This window comes from Mytilus galloprovincialis, chromosome 1 (assembly GCF_965363235.1).
Source record: "Mytilus galloprovincialis chromosome 1, xbMytGall1.hap1.1, whole genome shotgun sequence".
Classification (NCBI taxonomy): Eukaryota; Metazoa; Mollusca; class Bivalvia; order Mytilida; family Mytilidae; genus Mytilus; species Mytilus galloprovincialis.
The window spans coordinates 26,082,737-26,100,218 of NC_134838.1; the positions used below are offsets into that span (position 1 = coordinate 26,082,737).

The 17,482-nt window shown below is 32.4% G+C and overlaps 1 protein-coding gene across 3 annotated transcripts in view; it reads left to right on the forward strand.

Moving 5' to 3' along the window:
- LOC143070784 (fibroblast growth factor receptor 2-like) overlaps positions 1–17,482 on the forward strand; it is a 55,342-nt gene that overhangs the window by 1,098 nt on the left and 36,762 nt on the right. For all 3 annotated transcript variants that reach the window (XM_076244929.1, XM_076244940.1, XM_076244933.1), the window contains exons 2-3: positions 3,399–3,524; positions 4,533–4,610. The gene's annotated coding sequence lies outside the window, so the exon portion shown is untranslated. The remainder of the gene's footprint in view (positions 1–3,398; positions 3,525–4,532; positions 4,611–17,482) is intronic.

The window sequence follows — 17,482 nt, forward strand, 5'->3', positions numbered from 1 at the left end:
AATATGTTGGTGTACTCTTATTGATTGACCTTTTACTACCTCTGCTATGACTGTGTGTGTATTCACGGTTCTGTGTCAATACTCGTAGATGGCTTGTTGAAAGGTAAATTGTTATTTGCACTTCAGTATTTAACCACGCCTCTAGGGCACACCTTGCCAGGTGTGACTGTCTTTTCGGATCAGTGGATTATAAAACAAGGGAGCATTTAATACACACATTTAAAGTACATACTCAAGTTGGTGACGAATAAAAATAGATCGCCGTGGAAACCTAATTCATGTGTCAGAATGAAATGATATACACCGCTTGTCCTTGATTTATGTCTCATAAAAAAGGGGAACTTAGAAATTAGAAATAGCTTAACCAAAGCATTTTGATTGTCTTAATTAGGCAAAAAAATGTACGAGTTAGACTTTTGAAAGCCATGTATTAATTAATATCTGAAACTATCTGAAGATAACTCTACCGAAGCGGAATATAATATGTACGAATACTTTTGTTTTCACATCTTTTCACATTTATGATTAATTATTGTTATCTATTGTTCATTTAATTACTTAATTAGTACCTATATGTCTACTGCTTGGCATTAAATCTCTGTGTGGAAGGAAGGGATTATTACATATAGATTATATTATTTGGATGAGGATTTGAGCTAGCCTATAAAAACACATTAATTAGTTAACATACATTCAAGACCAAAGGATATTAACTTTGATGATTCAATTAACTTTTACTTAAAAACAACAGACAACGAATTTAATGTCATCTTTCCCTATTTTTGAATGTAATTATAAGTCTGTTCAACTGGCAAGAATACCCCTAAAGCGGACAAGCAGTTTATTCTTTAAGTTGCTGTCATTGAATATCAAGAAAGAAAATAAATCCCGAAATTGATTTGAAACTGTACGTAATACTTAATAGTTTTCCTAGAAAATATTCACATCCCTTGGGGATTATCAGTGTACCTCCAGTTGCATATATATATTACATGAATGTCGGAACAATTGTCATGATGACGAATTTCTTCCTTTATTCGAGAACAATCTATTTGATATATAAATCTGTGATTTTACTATGTTCATAACTTTGATGAACCAAAGCAAGTTATATATCGACCTGTATTTAAATCAAATTGGTTCTCTTCTTCTTCTTCTTCTTTTGGTATACAAAAGTCTATCGAATTCGTTGATTACATACCGTTGGCATACGTTGACTAGTCTATTTACAAAACTTTTACCCAAATTTACACAAAATGTATGTTCCTTTCTTATGTTCAATGTATACATGTATATATTTTAAATTACGCTATAGTTCCGTAACTTTCTATCCAGGCGTATAAACGAATCGACAACAAGTGCGTACATTTTTTAAATCAATATCTGGTATGTTCCAATCTGTCCTTTACTATTGACAACGAGTATATATTACATTTTTCCAAATAAACCCTTGGAAAAAATATGTAAATAGATTTCTACTTTCTTCAAATCTTTGTGGTTTATAGACATATCATGATTTTTTTATCGGAGAAGATGACAAAATAGCGGAATGCAGACAATTGATACTCAAAATTTAAAATCAATGGTGATCTCTTATCTAGCGGAATAAAACTTTAATATCTATAAATTTGAGCATTTTTATACAGAATGGACATAATATCAATTTTTGATTTTTTTGCGAAGTTTCCCTTTAAACCAACAATCCTGCAAAATGTTCAACTGGTTAAAAAATGTATAAAAAATATCCATTACCTCTTATACATAATTAAAAATACACATTTAGTTTATATGAGAGAAAAAAATATTTACATCAACCCCCAAAAAATGTGAATAAAATTAAGTGAATATCTCTAGACAACCTCTTCCTTAATTAACTCTTCTTGCGTAAATACTGAAAAATTTCTGGACAACCCATTCCTTATTATACCCCCGCTTTAAAAAAGGGGGGGTATACTGTTTTACCTCTGTCTGTCCTTCCGTCAGTCCCATGAATATTTTCGTCGCATTTATTGAAATCTACGTTTTGTATTACGAAAATCTTAGATTGAAACCATTTTTCTCTTAAAAAAAGGTTTGTTGGTTTATTTTTACAACTTTCCAAAATATACTTTCTGTCTCTTCCGGTACTACTTTTCGATTGAGAGCGAACAATTTGATTTTGAGCTTAATACATTTTATGCTTCTTCATAAAGTGATCATAATTGGCTTTAGTTTACGTTTAATCCATTTAATCCATTAAAAGCGTCATTCATTCCCAATCTCTTGTTTATTGTTGGACTCATTTTTGTTAAAAAAAAATTTGGCTGCCATTGCACACTACGGTTCGGAACCAGACCAGATATGACAAAAATCCGCATTTTCACGATAGAGAACTACGCATAAAAAGACTATTTTTCTGAAAACTTTGTCAAAAATATATATATCATTTTGATGTAAAGATTAGAAACAACTGGAACTAAATCATTGGCCCAATTGGGTACCTTGAAACAATGAATTTCATAGACATGATGAAGAAAAAAGTTTTTAAATTGAGATTTTTTTGCTATTTATAACACTTTCTTTACTCTTTTGATATAAAAAAAAAAGGTTTCTTTTTTGTACTAGATATTTATATGTTTATCATTGTATATATATACAAGTTGCACTATGATAAATCATTCATTCATTTTACTTTCATCATGTTCATGACTTATAGTAACTGAAACCACATATATATATTTTTATTTGGCACAAGAGGCAAAAAATAATTCTGTAACTATAAATGAATAAATAAAACAAACTGAAGCAACTGTATTCATGGTATTAGTGATTAGTCTAATTGTATTCTCAGTAATGAATTGAACAATATAAACATATACATGTATAACATAAAGGAAATCAATGGAAATAGAGCATCGCTGAGACGCGACAAATGACACAGTTAATTTTTTTTTACGCCAAATGGGATGCTATCTTCTGGGGATAACACTGCACTTGTAAGAAAGGGACTTCAGGATCAGCCTTTCTGAGATCCATAAATAATTGTACTACAAATGTAGCTTTTTCTTCATAATATAATAGTGAAAAAAAAACTATTATTAATGTTGTTTTAATCATAAATATGAATCCAGCTGTTCACAATCTTTTTACCGATTTACTCCTATCACAATTTTATAGTATTGAACACAATCATGACAATATACATGTATACACATAGACATACATGTTCATGTATGTAGTATATATGCACATGGGTAAAACATTTTTTGATGAACTGAACATGATAGATATATTTTTTTTTAATTTCTACTTCAGGTGGAAAATATTAGCTGCAGTTTATCATTGTTTATTATGATTTTCAAATGTTTGCGTAACATGGACAGCTTATGACATATGATTTTTTTCTTCAATTTGCACAGGATTATGTATAGTCTGCTACAACATATACAAGAGATGCAGTCAAAAGAATGCTACATGTATGACTGAGGAAGAGAATTAACCAGCTCAGCTACATTGTACAAGTACCACCGGAGCCATTAATAGATGTATGTACATGTACAAACAAAACTTTTAAAAAAAATGTTCTTAGTTCATGTAGCTATAAACATGTACATGTAATGTATACTTTATACATGTACATGTAGTTCATTATGATTGTCTAGTCCAGTACATGTAAGTCATGAAAAAAATCTAATATATCAAAAATGTAAAGTTCTTACATTTTTATGGTCTACTACCTACGATAGTAGAGGGGCATAATGTTTTCTGGTCTGTGCGTCTGTCCTTCCGACCGTCCGTCCTTCCGTCTGTCTGTCAGGTTAAAGTTTTTGGTCAAGGTAGTTTTTGATGAAGTTGAAGTCCAATCAACTTCAAACTTAGTACACATGTTCCCTATGATATGATCTTTCTAATTTAATTGCCAAATTAGAGTTTTGACCCCAATTTCATGGTCTACTGAACATAGAAAATGATAATGCGAGTGGGGCATCCGTGTACTATGGACACATTCTTGTTAATACTTTGCATGCTTTGATTAAATATTCATGTTTTAATTTGTCAATGATCTGGAAATGATCAAAAATTAAAAAAAAAAAGTAACCTTGATTGGCATAAATGAAAACTTGGCCGAAAAGGACTTAAAATGAAATTGAAAAAAAAATAATATGTAATGATCTGCCCGAAAAGCATGAAAAGGACTTCAAATGATTTTTAAATTTTTTTTTTATGTAATGATCTGTAAATAGAACTGTGTTAACTCTAAAAGTAGGAGCTATATTGTGTCACTCCATTTGTCCTTGGCCAGTTGGTCCTAAAAAATTCAGTGACTCAATTTCAGTCACATGTTTCTCTGAAACTACTTCTTATACTGACTATTTTATGTATGAGCTTCACAGTGATAACTTGTAATATCTGAGCACTTTTCAGATCTATCAAACACCTACACAATGTACATGTACTGCCTGTAAGCAGAAAATTGGAACTACAAGGGGGATAATTGGTATTTGTAATATGACATTGCATGCCTTCTTGTTAAAATTTCATAATTTTTGCAGGAAAATCAATTTGATCCAGAGAGTCATTACAATACTAGGAAAAGAAAATATGTTTATGCATCTCAAACCAGTGATAAGGTAATTATGGACAATGATGGATAATAACTTCAACTGCTTTGTGAGCTCTTGTTGGATGAGTAGCAGCTGGCATTTTTACATCTGCTGTTCTTCAAATTACATCTTTCAATCTTCTCCTCTCAAACTGAATAGCCAATAAGAAGTACATATATATTGAAGTACAAGTAATTCATGATAAAAAAAATCTTTAAAACTTTATCCTCTGAATTTCTGAGCCAATCAGGACAACACTTGTGAAATGGTCCATAGATGATCCTCTTTGAAAACTAATGTACATGAGGTGACCATTTGGATTCCTGTAATGTATTTGAATTTTGAAAATTTGGCCTTACTTTTAAATTGGTCCACATTGAGCATGTTGAGGTCCAAAGGATCCCAAATTAATCTGTGTGATTACACCACAAACTAATTATTCTGGTACTACGATATGCTTATACTAACTGCATTAAGATTTTTTATTTTTGAACCAATTTAAATTAATCCATATTAAAGTCCAAAAAGTCCAATATTATAAAAAAAAGAAGATGTGGTATGATTGCCAATGAGACAACTCTCCACAAGCAATGACGACAAAGAAATTAATAATAATTGCCTTTAGATTAGTTCACATTTAGATCCAAAGGGTCCAAAATTAAACTTTGTTTGATTTTAATAAGAAGAAAAAATGAAATTTGTATCCATATTTTAGTGTTTGTGTCCAGTTTTCAAATTTTCTTAAATTTCAGAGACCAATTAAATTTCGTTCGATTTCAATAAAAATTAATCATATTGGCTATATTTAGATTTTGATTTTGAGCCTTTGTATCAAATTGGTCCAAATTTATGTTCAAATTAAGCTTTGTTTGATTTTATCAAAAATTTAATTCTTGGGGTTGATATGCTGAATCTAACCATGTGTATTTAGATTTAGAATATTGGGTAATACAGAAGGTAATGTAATGTCATACATGTCATATATTAAGTTCTTTGATCAAATTCTTTAAGTCAGGAACTTTTGATGTGTCAAATATTTAATCACAATCCAATTTTAATATAATTTTATATAATTTAAATTTTTATAAAATTATTGTTGATTAGAAATTTAGGATAGATACAGTAAGTCTCACAGCCATCCAATATCATGAATATGATGACAATTAGCATGTTCATGTAGCCTAAGATAATACCTTAATATTGGTTTATTTGAGAAATTTAAAACATAGAGTTTTATATACCTTCAATACTTGCAAACATCATGAACATTATAGGATTAAACACATTTTTAGCTCACCTGGCCCGAAGGGCCAAGTGAGCTTTTCCCATCACTTGGCGTCCGTCGTCGTCGTCGTCGTCCGTCGTCGTTAACTTTTACAAAAATCTTCTCCTCTGAAACTACTGGGCCAAATTAATCCAAACTTGGCCACAATCATCATTGGGGTATCTAGTTTAAAAAATGTGTGGCGTGACCCGGCCAACCAACCAAGATGGCCGCCATGGCTAAAAATAGAACATAGGGGTAAAATGCAGTTTTTAGCTTATAACTCAAAAACCAAAGCATTTAGAGCAAATCTGACATGGGGTTAAATTGTTTATCAGGTCAAGATCTTTCTGCCCTCAAATTTTCAGATGAATCCGACAACCCATTGTTGGGTTGCTGCCCCTGAATTGGTAATTTTAGGGAATTTTTGCTGTTTTTGGTTATTATCTTGAATATTATTATAGATAGAGATAAACTGTAAACAGCAATAATGTTCAGCAAAGTTAGATTTACAAATAAGTCAACATGACCAAAATGGTCAATTGACCCCTTTAGAAGTTATTGACCTTTATAGTCAATTTTTAACCATTTTTCGTAAATCTTAGAAATCTTTTACAAAAATCTTCTCCTCTGAAACTACTGTGCCAAATTAATCCAAACTTGGCCACAGTCATCTTTGGGGTATCTAGTTTAAAAAATGTGTGGCGTGACCCGGCCAAGTAACCAAGATGGCCACCATGGCTAAAAATAGAACATAGGGGTAAAATGCAGTTTTTGGCTTATAACTCAAAAATCAAAGCATTTAGAGCAAATCTGACGGGTTAAAAGTGTTTATCAGGTCAAGATCTATCTGTCCTGAAATTTTCAGATGAATCCGACAACCTGTTGTTGGGTTGCTGCCCCTGAATTGGTATTTTTAAGGAAATTTTGCTGTTTTTGGTTATTATGTTGAATATTATTATAGATAGAGATAAACTGTAAACAGCAATAATGTTCAGCAAAGTAAGATTTACAAATACCTCAATGCAAAGGAAATGGTCAGCTGACCTCTTTAGGAGTTATTTCCCTTTATAGTCAAATTTTAACCATTTTTTCGTAAATCTTAGTAATCTTTTACAAAAATCTTCTCCTCTGAAACTACTGGGCCAAATTAAACCAAACTTGGCCACAATTGTCATGGGGGTATCTAGTTTAAAAAATGTGTGGCGTGACCCGGCCAACCAACCAAGATGGCCGCCATGGCTAAAAATAGAATATAGGGGTAAAATGCAGTTTTTGGCTTATAACTCAAAAACCAAAGCACTTAGAGCAAATCTGACATGGGGTAAAATTGTTTATCAGGTCAAGATCTTTCTGCCCTCAAATTTTCAGATGAATCCGACAACCCGTTGTTTGGTTACTGCCCCTGAATTGGTATCTTGAATATTATTATAGATAGAGATAAACTGTAAACAGCAATAATGTTCAGCAAAGTTTGATTTACAAATAAGTCAACATGACCAAAATAGTCAATTGACTCCTTAAGGAGTTATTGCCGTTTATAGTTAATTTTTAGCATTTTTCATAAATTTTTGTAAATTTTTAGAAAATATTTTCCACTGTAATTACTGGGCCAAGTTCATTATAGATAAAGATAATTGTAGCAACAAGAATGTTCAGTAAAGTAAGATCTACAAACACATCACCATCACCAAAACACAATTATATCATGAATTTATCTGTGTCCATTGTTTAATATGCACATAGACCAAGGTGAGCGACACAGGCTCTTGAGAGCCTCTAGTTCATAAATCTAAGTAATCTTTTACAAAAATCTCCACTGAAACTACTAGGCCACAATCATCTTTGGGGTATCTAGTTTGAAAATTGTGTGCGATGACCTGGCCATTCAACCAAGATGGCCGCCACGGCTAAAAATAGAACATAGGGGTAAAATGCAGTTTTTGGCTTATAACTATGAAACCAAAGCATTTAGAGCAAATCTGACAAGGAGTTAAATTGTTAATCAAGTCAATATCTATCTGCCCTGAATTTTTCAGATGAATTGAACAACTGGTTGTTGGGTTGCTGCCCTCCAATTGGTAATTTTTAAAGAAATTTTGCCGTTTTTGGTTATCTTGAATACTATTATAGATAGCGATAAACTGTAAACAGCAATAATGTTCAGCAAAGTAAGATCTACAAATAAGTCAACATGACCTAAATGGTCAATTGACCCCTTAAGGAGTTATTGCCCTTTATAGTCAATTTTTAACAATTTTCATTAATTTGGTAAATTTATGTAAATTTTTACCAAATATAGTTCTCTGTTACTAATGGGCAAAGTTCATTATAGATATTTTATCATCGGTATAAAGACATCATTCGTAAATATAGCTCAACATGCAGACTTCTTATACGTTCAGGTATTTCACATCCAATTTTTTATGGAAATATTCTTTATAAAGCACAAAGGTGTCAGTATTCACCTCAGAAACTTAAAAAACCTTTGAATAGACTTATTAAGAAGGGATATAATTACGATACTGTTGTCAAGTCATTAAAGATTGCATATTTTGGCGTTAATATTGAGTCACTGATAAGGTCTTTGCGTCGGAACTAAACACATTTATTCTAAAAACAGTTGTTGGCATGACACGGGTTATGTTCTTCTCATATATGTTATGATGGTATGATACTAAACCCCTAACGGGAAGGATTGTGCCTGATGTACATATGATGAAATCATAATCTTTCAGTCAGTTTAATTGAAGTCTGGAGCTGGCATGTCAGTTAACTGCTAGTAGTCTGTTGTTATTTATGTATTATTGTCATTTTGTTTATTTTCTTTGGTTACATCTTCTGACATCAGACTCGGACTTCTCTTGAACTGAATTTTAATGTACGTATTGTTATGCGTTTACTTTTCTACATTGGTTAGAGGTATAGGGGGAGGGTTGAGATCTCACAAACATGTTTAACCCCGCCGCATTTTTGCGCCTGTCCCAAGTCAGGAGCCTCTGGCCTTTGTTAGTCTTGTATTATTTTAATTTTAGTTTCTTGTGTACAATTTGGAAATTAGTATGGCGTTCATTATCACTGAACTAGTATATATTTGTTTAGGGGCCAGCTGAAGGACGCCTCCGGGTGCGGGAATTTCTTGCTACATTGAAGACCTGTTGGTGACCTTCTGCTGTTGTTTTTTATTTGGTCGGGTTGTTGTCTCTTTGACACATTCCCCATTTCCATTCTCAATTTTATAATTGTAAGAAGCAAAATCGTTCAATAAAGTAAGAACTTCAAACACATCACATCACCAAAATACAATTTTGTCATGAATCCATCTGTGTCCTTTGTTTAATATGCACATAGACCAAGGTGAGCGACACAGGCTCTTTAGAGCCTCTAGTTCTAGAGGTTATTGCTGTAATGGCTGTGTAAACCGGGGCGATTAACTCACAAACTAAATATTCAGATTTGTATATATATGTCAAGTTTGTGAGCAGGGTTTCCCCTGGGTCAATCATTAATTTTGCCACCTCTTTCGCCAGAACAATATATTTTTCGCCACTTTATTATTTTATTCGCCAAGTATCATAAATATACTGTTTGTTTGAAATTTCCCTTCTTTCTATCTTCCCCCCCTCCCCCAACCAAAATGAGTTTGCCCTATTGTTGTCTATGATTATTCTCAAACTCATCTTTTAGTTTACATTGTAAATTGTAATGAAGAAACACTAAACACTACTTTTTATACGATGGCAAAAATTGAAAATTTTTTGGTCGTTTATTGGTATCACGTTGGGGTCAGCGTCGTTGTCGTCGTCCGAATACTTTTGGTTTTCGCACTAAAACTTTAGTTTAAGTAAATAGAAATCTTTGAAATTCAAACACAAGGTTTATGACCATAAAAGGAAGGTGGGATTGATTTTGAAAGTTTTGGTCCCATCAGTTTAGGAATTAGGGGCCAAAAAGGGCCCAAATAAGCATTTTCTAGGTTTTCGCACTATAACTTTAGTTTAAGTGAATAGAAATCAATGATATTTTGACACAAAGTTTATGACCACAAAAGGAAGGTTGGGATTGATTTTGGGTGTTTTGGTTCCAACTGTAAGGAATTAGGGTAAAAAAAAGGGGCCCAAATAAGCATTATTCTTGGTTTTTGCACAATAACTTAAGTATAAGTAAATAGAAATCATTGAAATTTAAACACACGGTTTATCAACACAAAAGGAAGGTTGGGATTGATTTTGGGAGTTGAGATCCCAACAGTTTAGGAATTAGGGGCCAAAAAGGGGCCCAAATAAGCATTTTTCTTGGTTTTCGTACCATAACTTTAGTATAAGTTAATAGAAATTTATGAAATTTAAACACAAGGTTTATGACCATGAAAGGAAGGTTGGGATTGAGTTTTGGTCCCAACAGTTCAGGAATAAGGGGTCCAAAGGGTCCAAAATTAAACTTTGTTTGATTTCATCAAAAATTGAATAATTGGGGTTCTTTGATATGCCGAATCTACAAAAAATGTTACTGTGTATGTAGATTCTTAATTTTTGGTCCCGTGTTCAAATTGGTCTACATTAAGGTCCAAAGGGTCAAAAATTAAACTTAGTTTGATTTTAACAAAAATTGAATCCTTGGGGGTTCTAGGTGTAATACCACCAAATCATGGTACGTCACATCCGGTTGTATACGAAAGTAGGTCTAAAAAAATATTCCCTTGAATTTGACAGTTGTAGGTAATTAATCCTACATTTTATTACAGTAAAAACATTTCTGTGTCATAAACATATGTCTTGGGTATTTCAAAACACCATTATTTTTTATTTTGGATTTCTATAGAAAATTTTGTAATCTTGAGGTTACATGGTGACTAAACCTTGTACACAGATAAAATAAGGGGAGACATTTGATTGATTAACTTCCAATGATGGTTATTTTCTTATATGTAATTAAATGTTATGTGAATTTTTTTCTATAGTACTGGACAGGATAAAACTTTACTCATGCCAAGTATTTCTTTATTTGAAACAAAGATAAATTCTGCACATTTTTTTGAAAAGTGCAAATTTAACAAAGACTAATAGGGGAAAATCAATGGTGGTATTACACCTTGATATGCTGAATCTAAAAATGTACTTAGATTTTTTATTATTGGCCCTGTTTTCAAGTTGGTCCAAATCAGGGTCCAAAATTAAACTTTGTTTGATTTTAACAAAAATTGAATTCTTGGGCTTCTTTGATATGCTGAATCTAAACATGTACTTAGATTTTTAAGCAGTTAAGCTGCTTTATGCGAGCACCCTAGATTTATGTTCTACCCAATAAATGCTGAAATATGTGCCACTTTTATTATCTGGCTGGCTATCATGTTATTTATAACTAATTGGACACTTTTGTCATACTTTTTATTCTGGAATATAAAAAATATTATCATAAAAACGTTAAATGGTCGTCGATTTTCCCAAAAGTTTTGAAGATGCACATAGGAAGTAGTGCTCGATAGAAATCCTTCTATAGTTTATTATCCCCTGTGCTGTTGGCTAAGATGCCAAAGAACAATTGTATGAAATATTTGGTCGCCGAAAATCTATAAAGATGAGTCGTTTACATTTCCCAAATGGCAAAAGTCGTAGGAATATTGTTTGTCATCGATACGTATTACATACGTCAGTACTGTAGTCTAGTAATAAGTTGGCGGCAATTTCAAATTACATAGAAGACGAAATTTACGTACCTTTTAAATTGAGAGGATTCTGATGATTAGGGCTTTCGGTGGCTTCAAGTGCCGGCTACTTCACTGACAAAAATATAATTCAAAAAGATAAAAAATATCTTTTTTCAAATGTTTACAGGCAGCCGAGAGACGTATTGTCGCAAAGTCGCGGTCACGATAAACAAGGGTGAAAAGTCAGTGTTTTCCGTGGGCTAAATATAGTTCACATGAATTCAGGTCACTGATTGGTTGTCTATTTAAAGTCAGAATGCATCGTTTCTTTTCAAAGATAACAAGAGAGAGGTTCCGGTAGTCATTAAACGATAACAATAGAGACGTTCCGATGGCCATTAACTCGTTGGCTTTTTTTTTGGCTTTTAAAACGTGAAGACAATCAGATAGGATGACAATCTTATGTTATGGAATAATATCAGTCAAATTAAAGAAAGTGTAGTAGATTGTTCAGAATCTGGAAAACAGTATCTTTTGAAGTTCATTTTTCAAAGTCCACGTGGTGTTCAGAGAATCAAGGTCAAAAACGAAAGTAGAATATTGTCGACTCGACCTCAAATAAATAACATTTCCAAATGATTTATGTATCAGACTTATTGAACAGTTTACAAAAAAAAATAAAAAATCAGAGGATATATCAATTTTCTGTCAATGCTTGAGAAATAATTGTATGATTTAAATACGCGTAACAGTCTCTAGAGAGAAGAGGGGGGTCATTTGTTTACAAATTCACGTAGTTATGCAAAATAAATCGATCAAGATTTATAACAAACCGGATTATTATATAAATAAAACTCCTTTAAAAGTAAATGAATTTTAAGCATAAGGTAATAAAAATAAAAAACTATAACATAAAAAAAATGAAATTTCTTTGAGATTTTTATTTCTTTCTTAAATTTCATACATAAAAAATGGTCAGTTGAAAGATGAAATTAGGTGCCAGGAGATTGCGAGAATGCAGGATTTCATGCTCTATTTATGCCAGAGCTTCTGGTGGCCTTGAGGGGCCCCAGACCCCCTGCCGTAAGGCACCAAGCTTATAGCTTGGTGGGCCGCGTCTGGCTTCGCTGAACGCATGTTACAGCCGCCTATAATTTTAATTGAGCCTTCTACTTCAATTTCATGGGAAAGCCCTGCATTAGTGGGTCCTCACTATGGACAGGTGCATACAGAATGTGGTGGCTTAAACATCTTAACTGGCACAAAACTCTCCCCTAACATAGGACAGCTGTATGTGTATAATCTCAAACATTGAATCTTTATAAATATAAATTGGAAATAACTTTTGAAAGTAGTACGATTGCATAACATAAACATTACTGTACAAGCATTATTTGATACTTTAGAAATAGCTGAGAACAATGCCTGAGATAAATAATTGACACTATTCATCTGACCTTTACCAAGTTTGCCTTTGGGTTTTTTGATTAACTGCCTATAGCACCCTTTGGTGCTTTGATTTATTATGGGCCCAGTTTTCTAGTTGGTCCAAATCAGGATCCAAAATTATTATATTAAGTATTGTGCAATAGCAAGAAATTTTCAATTGCACGTACAGTATTCAGCAATAGCAAGAAATCTTCAATTGCACAGTATTGTGCAATAGCAAGTATTTTCAATTGCACAGTATTGCGCAATAGCAAGAAATATCTAATTGCACAATATTGCACAATAGCAAGAAATTTTCAATTGGAGTTATCTTTCTTTGTCCAGAATAGTAGTTGAATCAACTTAAATCATTGTTTTATACAATATACAATGTATATTCACTTTTACTACCAACTGATAAATTAAAACAATCTTTACCATTCAGTGATAACAAGCACTTTTTTTACATTTTAATATTTTATGATGTATTTAAATGAGTAGTTATTGTTGCAAACTCCATTAGAAATTTGGATTGAGATCAGTTTTGGAATAAGGGAAAGGGAGATGTGAAAAAAAAATTGGGGGGGGAAGGGGGGGGGGTCAATTTTTCTCATTTCAGATTTCATGAATAAAAAGAAAATTTCTTCAAACATATTTTTGAGAGGATTTATATTCAACAGCATAGTGAATTGCTCAAAGGCAAAAAACAAATTTTAAGTTTATTAGACCACATTCATTCTGTGTCAGAAACCTATGCTGTGTCAACTATTTAATCACAATCCAAATTTAGAGCTGAATCCAGCTTGAATGTTGTGTCCATACTTGCCCCAACCGTTCAGGGTTCAACCTCTGCGGTCATATAAAGCTGCGCCATGCAGAGCATCTGGTTTAAAATAAGCTCTTTGCTTTTTTAGCTTATAGGGAAGGGGGGATCCATTATATTTGGAACAACTTACCTTAAAGAGGGGTCCACTTACTTTCACTTTTAAAGAAGAGATACAAGTTCAGGAAGAAAATAAATTCCTGGACATGTCTGACCTTATAATTGCAGATAGATGTAAAGCTCTTTAGGAAAGGTTTCTTATTTTTTTTAAAACAAAACAAATTTTGTAATGGATCCCTCATTACATTTGTAGTAAAAAAAAAAAATACATTGAAGGTCTAACATGCATTTGAGTTGTTGATCTCAACCTGTTGAATATATTCCTTCATCCGGACAGTTTTCTATTCCAAACCAATGATATGAAAAAGTTGACGTAAAAATATGAAAAAGTTGAGACGTAAAAACTATCCTTGAAACACATGCATCGCCAAAACGACTTTAATGAAAAAAGACCATTTCAAATCAATTATCTATATCAGAGCCAAAAGTTGGCTTTAAACACATGCGATGCAAAGTGGTAAAATCCTTTATGTGACATGTGACATATATGTCATTTAATCATATCATTTTGTCAAACAATACAATTAACACCTTCATCGATTAGTTCTTTGTTGCTTATAGCTATTTTAAAAGGTGGTACCCAACACTTTCACTAAAATTAATTTGGCTCGTTTAATTTTCATAAAATTTTGTCAAGTATGTACTTTGACCCTTTAACAAAAATATAAAAATTTCAAAAATTTTGAACCAACTGTTTTGTCAGAAGAATTACACTGGTTATATAGCAGTTTGACAAACACCAATTTTGATCATTGAGAAGCTAAATATTCCTTTTACAACACAACGTAATTAAAACATTTAGATGACTTTACAGAGTTATCTCCCTGTTGTGTTAGGTACCATCTTAAATGCAATCACCTGATTATTGATTTTTTGTCAAAATTTTAACAAGCTTAAGGTCAATTCAGAGTATTGTCTGATCAGGTAAAGTCTGAGAAACTCAAAACAAACCAAATAAACAAGATTAAATTCTTTTGCAAATGATGGAATTTATTCACCACAATTATTATTTTTTCAAAATACGAAAATGGCAACTGCCAGCGTAAACCCTGTTTGTGAGTAAGAGACCCAGTTTACACATCAATAACCTCTAGAAAAAATATGTTTAATCCTTATAATTCTTCAGGCAATCATAAGCGATTATTAATTAACATCATTTAATTGATGATTACCACCAAAAGCACAATGGAATATTGTAACTAAGGAGTATGCCACCATCTTTACTTTCTAAAAACCATAAATGTCCGATAAATGCAACAGGATTTAAAAAGAAATAGCACTTACCTCAAAAACTTCATTTTAACTAGATATAAACTGAATTTGAAGTGTACAAGTAACGAAATAATCTTCCCTTTGAAAGTTTTCTATCGTATGACATTGTGTTTTGCCTAAATTGCCATGACGTAAATTCACCAAATCATTCATGAAATTTCCCGGAATTGTGTATGAATCTTAATTTTATACAGTTATACATTTTTAAATAAAATTGAGAATGGAAATGGGATATGTGTCAAAGAGACCACAACAAGTAAAAACAACAGCAGAAGGTCACCAACAGGTCTTCAATGTAGCGAGAAATTCCCGCACCCGGAGGCGTCGTTCAGAGTGCCCCTAAACAAATATATACTAGTGCAGTGATAATGAACGCCATACTAATTTCCAAATTGTACACAAGAAACTAAAATTAAAATAATACAAGACTAACAAAGGCCAGAGGCTCCTGACTTGGGACAGGCGCAAAAATGCAGGCGTTTTTGCGCCGCCTGTCCCAAGTCAGGAGCCTCTGGCTTTTGTTAGTCTTGTATTATTTTAATTTTCTCAACCCACCCCCTATACCTCTAGCCAATATAGAAAAGTCACTCAAATAAAAACATTCCAGGGTTATACGGTTAACTGTTTATGAGTTAAATGAACATACCGACAAATTTATTTTGTTAAGGGAGATAACTCCATAAAAATTTCATTGAATCGCTCCGATCCAAATAAGCCAAAAATTACTGAGGATGTAACGAACTATTTGTAAAAAGAATTTTGTCGATATCTTTTTTTGTTACGAAGGAGATGCACACAGATGAAAAACAGTGAATAGGGAGATAACTTTTACAAAGAAAATGGTTCGGCTTAGCAGGGTGACAGTGTTCTCCCCAGGCCGTTTTAGTGTTGTGGTACCACGACGCTATATTTTTTCACCGTGATGCTATAATAATTCCCGCGACGCTATAATTATTTTGAAGATGCTATTTTACTTGTCCTCAATTTTGAACTTTCATCTATTATCGATTATAATCATAAAAATTAAATCACCTTTAATTGTAATCCCTTTAAGTCGGACACTAAAGGCAATCAAGAGATTGAATAGCCAGGTGTTAATTGCCCTCAGGGTGATAACTGTTTGGATGCGAATATCCCAAGCTGACACTTGCCACGTGTCTGCAATCGCCAATTTCGACATGGAAAAATTCAATTACAAAAGCAATTCGAAATCTATGTTTTGTATTATGAAATTTCAAAGATTAAAACGATTTTTTAATTTTTTAAAAGGTCGTTTATTTGTGCAACTCGAGTCTCCAAAAAATACTTTCTTTCTCTTCCGGTAATACGAGAGCGAGAATTTTGGTTTTGAGCTAAAATAAGTTTGATACTTCTTTAAAAAGTGATCCTAATTGGCTTAAGATTATGTTTAATTCATTTAATGCATTAAAAGCGTCTTATTCATTCACAATCTCTTGTCAAACAATGTTTATTCTCGGATTTTTTTTTCGTAAATTTTTCTACGGCCGCCATTGCACATTTTTGTGTAAACTACGGATCGGAACCGGACCAGATATGACAAAAATCCGCATTTTCACGATAATGACAACAGACGGACGGTAGACAGAAAAAATATACCTAGAGAAAACTACGCATTAATAGACTATTTGTTAGATAACTTTGTTAAAAATACGTATCATTTTGATGTAAAGATAAGAAATAACAGGGACTAATTCATTCAGTGCCATGAAACAAGTTTTTAAATTGATATTTTTTTTGCTACTTTTACTACTAGTACTTTATCTTTACTTAATATAATATAAAAAAATAGTTAATTTTTTGTACTAGATATTTAGTTTTGTATATATACAGGTTGCACTTTAATGAACCATTCATTCATTTGACTTATTGTTGGGTAACTGAAAGCACATATCTATTTTTATTTGGCACACTAGGAAAAAAATTAATTCTGTAACTATAAATGAATAAAGAAAAGTTTTTGGTCAAGGTAGTTTTTGATGAAGTTGAAGTCCAATCAACTTGAAACTTAGTACACATATTAACTATGATATGTATGATCTTTCCAATTTTAATGCCAAATTAAAGTATTGACCCCAATTTCACTGTCCAGTGATCAACATGTAAAATGATAGTGCGAGTGGGGCATCCGTGTACTATATATGGACACATTCTTGTTTTTTTCTGTTATATGTGCATTAAATAGAAAAAAGTCTACTGTTATGTTTATTTGTTTTTCAATCTCAATTTGATGAAAATCCTGGGATCCTTTTATGCATGTGTATTGCGCATGAATAGATCACTGAAGTTTATGAAAGTGGTTTCAGAAACATGAAATCAGGAGCCTG